General features: G+C 38.1%; 1 long non-coding RNA gene across 1 annotated transcript; it reads right to left on the bottom strand.

Moving 5' to 3' along the window:
* Positions 1 to 1,181: 1,181 nt before the first annotated feature.
* Positions 1,182 to 2,280, bottom strand: LOC113571971. Its single transcript, XR_004776328.1, has 3 exons — positions 2,164 to 2,280; positions 2,014 to 2,038; positions 1,182 to 1,497 (listed from the first exon to the last, which is right to left on the bottom strand). It is a non-coding gene; the product is annotated as an uncharacterized LOC113571971 (long non-coding RNA).
* Between the last annotated feature and the right edge of the window lie 2,480 nt (positions 2,281 to 4,760).

The following is a 4,760-nucleotide window of genomic DNA, read 5'->3' as shown; positions in this document are numbered from 1 at the left end:
CCTGAATGGTTAATTCAAATGACAGTATAATTTAAGTCATCAGCTGTTAGAGTGTAAGTTGAATTTTATTGAACAAACCTTACATTGATAACTATTTTTTCAAAAATAAATTCAATATGCATAACAATTTCAAAACTGAAAGTGGTCATTTGTTGAATTTGCAGCATTAAGAGGTCAAGTGGCCATCCACCAACGATCCACTACTCCATCTGGACCATCCAGGGTTGCATGGCACTCATCAGTAAACGACTGAAAATTAGTCTTCATGCATGTCTGGGCCCACTGCAAGCGTTGCTGCTTGTGAACACTGGTTAAGGGTGGCCGAATGGTAGGTTTATGTACAACTGCAAGCCTCTGGAGGATTCTACACGTTGAGGTTTGTGGGACTCCAGAGGCACCAGCAGCTCCGAATACCTGCTTGCTGCTTTGTAATGACGTTTTAGCAGCTGCTTTCTTAATCCGATGAATTTGTCTGGCAGAAATCTTCCTCATTATGCCTTTATCTGCACAAACCCATCTGTGCTCTGAATCAGCTATAAATCTCTTTACAGAATAATGATCATGCTTAAGTTTTTCATGAAATATCTAATGTTTTCTTACCTTGTCCAAGGCACTGCACTATTTGACACTTTTCAGCAGCAGGGAGATTCTTTTTCTTTCCCATATTGCTTGAAACCTATGGCCTGCTTAATAATGTGGAACGTCCTTCTTAAGTAGTTTTCCTTTAATTGGGCTCACCTGGTAAACTAATTATCACAGGTGTCTGAGATTGATTTCAGTGATCCAAAGAACCCTGAGACACAATACCATCCATGAGTTTAATTGAAAAACAAAAAATGACACTTAAATCCAGTTTGCATAATTATGTGGAATGCGGTGTAAAGAGACTGTATCAATGTATAACTGATTTGGTACAAATGTGCTTGTTTCTGATAGGAAGCATCACTTATAAAATGGACTTCACGTCTTTATGCTTTAAAACCCGGAAACCAAAGCCACATCCTGTGCTGCTGATTCTAAAAATAATATGAAGTACAGCGGTTCAAATGACAGCACATAAGAATGCGTTGAATTATAACTATGAGTATTTCCTTCTTTGAAAGAGCAGCCAAATTGGATAAAAAAAATGATTTTCATTATTTTTTTTAACTTACAAATTAATTCATTCAAGTACAACAATGTTTACATTATGGGGTATAATTTATTCTTTTATCTCTTTGAAATGTGAAAAAAACAAAAAACAAATAGGAAAACCACACCAGCTGTTTTTGATTCAGCATCATTTCAAAAGCATGTGCAGTTTCTCTCATATCTGCTCGTACTCCGCATGGCTATCTCTGGCTTCAAATCTGCTTCTGGGAGCATTGCTCTTGGCTTGCTTGCATTGCATTTGTATCACCATCACCTGTTTTTCCAGGTGTGTTAGCAGGAACAGCATTGCGACATTCATCACCCAGACTGTGAACAAAAAGTACCGAAACCATCCTTGGAAAGACCCTTAAGGTGAAAATAAATACAGTTTAATCAAATCCATTTGCAGAAACATCAGAAGGGACAAACATACCTTATACAAACCCCCCCGTATATCACAAGATACTCCAGCTCATAGGGTTTATAATTTTAGTGTTTTGTCGGTTTGACTTGCACCCTGGTGATTGAATGACACAAAACTGTAAAGTTTAGCACTTTCCTTAATTTACCCCCCTTGTTTTTCTTTTAACTCGCACCCCATTCGTCTAACGACTTGACCTTTCCTGACCTGAATAGGCGCATCAGGACAAGACACGAAGGCGCTAAACTGTACAGTGCTCTGTCCGTCTGTCCTTCAGTGTTTGCTATGAGACTCTCTCCATTACAGCTTACTTACAACACCGCAAACGTATTTATCATCTCACTGACAAGTAAAACAAAATACACTACCAATGGTGTCCACTGCAGTGTTATATGTTATAGGAACATACGGGTCCTTTGATTTATATTGAACAATATGAGCATATATGCCATTTAACTTACCAATTGTCTCCATGCCCATATGCCCCTAAGACAATCATAAATTAAAACAAGGGATAACAATCTTTAAATATATCCTAATTATTATTGTTATATTGATTTGTGGTTAACCTTTATTTTTATAATTTATAACTGTTTTATAATTTTACTTACAAGTTTCTCTAGTAGACTGCAGGGTAGAGACTAGCAGTTCATGTGGCTCAAAGTGTGATCTGCACCACTGTAACTTCTCCTCCAGAAGCTGCTGTTTCCTCTTTCCTCCCAACCAGGCTGCACGGTCAGGAGGAAATGAATGGTGGAGCTGGCTGAGCTCACATCTTAAGAGGGTATAAGCTTTTTTATATGCGTGGAGGCATCGGTCTGTGCTATTACATTATTTTTCTATTTATTGTAGTGCTGTAGTTGTGGTAGATAAGACAAATAAATAGAATAATACTTCATATTTTTATTCATTGTGAATATTTATTATTAATAATACAAAGAATAATTTCATAGAGAGATGGATGGAGTATTCCACAGTATAGATGCTATGGTACTGAAGGAATGAAGGGTTGTAGGGATGGATGAGTTCCCCAAGTTAATATGTGGCTTGCAAATTAAGGTAATTGAAGGTAATGAGGAGAATTTTATACTGAATATGTGAGCCATCTGGTAACCAGTGCAACTCACAACGAATATGGATAATGTGGGCAGCTGAGTTTTTAATCAGTTGAAGTTTTCTAATGGTTTTGGCTAGAAGCCCAATAAAAAGGAAACTATAATAATTCATTTGAGAAAATAGGAAGGCATGAACCAGAGCACCAATGGCAGCAGTAATGGCTGGAGGTGTGCCACTTTATGAAGATGAAAAAGAGTGAGTTAATGACATTACGTGTTCCTCAAAACTGAATGAAGAATCAAACTGCATGCCATCATTTCTAGCAGTTTAATTAGATATTTCAGCAACAGGTTTTCTGGGCACAACTAATAGTACCTCAGTTTGTTTCTGTATTTAATTGTAGGAAGTTTTCATTCATCCAGTTATAAGTCATGGATGTATGCTATTGGGGACTGTAATGGAAACTCAGAGATGATTTTTTGATAAAATAAATCTGGATGTCATCAGCATACCAGTGGAAATTTATATTATGGCTATGGATAAACTGACCAAGAGGTATCATATAAATAATGAAAAGGAGTGGACCAAGAACAGGTCCTTGAGGAACCTTTTGAGCAACAGGTGCGGTGGACTAGTTGTGTTTACCAATAATAACATATTCTTATATAGATGTGAGGTAGGAATAAAACCAAGCTAATGCTGTTCATTATATGCTGATGAAGGAAATGAAAGAGATAATGATAGAGGAATACATTGTAATTTATTTTACCAAAAGCAGCACTTGGATCAAGAGTAAGAATTATACTAATATGACCAATATCTGCAGTGAGCAGAAGGTTGTTTACAGGGCTCATAAAAACTGTACTGTGAGAAATGTTTGAAGTTGGGCAGAAACCACTGTTTCCATCTCTTTAAATAAAAAAGGTTTGAAATGTGTGTATAATTTGCCAGGCAGGTTGAGTCACTGCCAGTTTTCTTGAGAATGGGAGTAACTGTCTTAAGGGCCATGGGGACACGATCTGATGACAGATCGGAATTTGTTCAATGGGATTTATGACATTTATTGAGTGGAATATAAGAGAAGGGATGACAGACGCGCAAACCTTAAGAAGGGAACTTGGAGCAGGGTCAAGCAGACAAAAGGTGGGGTGGACTTTTTAATTATTTCAGAGACATGAAGGAGATTGTTCACGGTAAAGCTAGTGAGCATCTCATGGGGAGCTAGGGCAGGTATCTGATGAAAAAAGGTGTTAGACTTGGGGACTGTTGGGAAATGTTGAAATAGGTTACTAAATTTGCCCTGAAAGAAGTGTTGAAAAGCTTGGCATTGTTCCGGGCTGTTGATGGTGTCTGGTGAAGAGGGTTGAAGGAGTTTATTTATAATCCTAAAAAGAGCTTAATGCTATTAATGCTATTATTTATGACAGCAGAGTAGTAAGAGGAGTGGTCTGAATTAAGAGAGTTTCAGGATATTTCAGGGTGTGCAGAGTGTAGAGCTCTGGACAGTAGAGTGTACAATGGACAGTAAGATCTGTTTTCCAGATGTCTGCCAGTGACTTTTTTTCTGTCTATGTTCAGGTGTGTGCCATGAGTGAGGGGTGAAGTCAGGTACCACCCTGTTTTTGTAAAATGTGTAAAATAATCAAGGGCCTCTGAAATTATGCTGCTTTAATGAGAAACCAAGACGTGGGGAAAGGGGAATTTACAAAAGCCAGTGTGAAATAAAGTCTGAAGACCGAGAGAAAAGAGATAAGGATCAATGGATATAATGCTACAGAAAGACATTTGCGTGCATTTTCACAGCGATTATAGGGAAAATGCAGAGCTTGTGATCTGAAATGCCAACAGGAGCGCCAGATACAGAGAACATAACAGATCCAAAATATATGACCGTGTGAGTGAGTCGGAAAACCAGCACGCTGTGTGAGATTAAAATAATCCAATACAGACTTCAGTTCTGAATGAACAGTCAGTGTCGACGTTTATTAAATGGATTTTCTTATTTTTGGCAACAGGAGAGTGCAGACCATCCATTTACATTTTTTTTTTCAATGCCGTATCCAAGTTATCAAGGGACGCAAACGTTCCGTGATGTTAAATGGGGAGACCGGCAGATGTCTCCCGTGCTCCTTGCTGGGCCACAGTAACGTAA

This window comes from Electrophorus electricus, chromosome 7 (genome assembly GCF_013358815.1).
Source record: "Electrophorus electricus isolate fEleEle1 chromosome 7, fEleEle1.pri, whole genome shotgun sequence".
Taxonomy (NCBI): Eukaryota; Metazoa; Chordata; class Actinopteri; order Gymnotiformes; family Gymnotidae; genus Electrophorus; species Electrophorus electricus.
The sequence above is the reverse complement of the archived record's forward strand: the minus strand, read 5'-3'. Positions and strand labels throughout refer to the sequence as shown.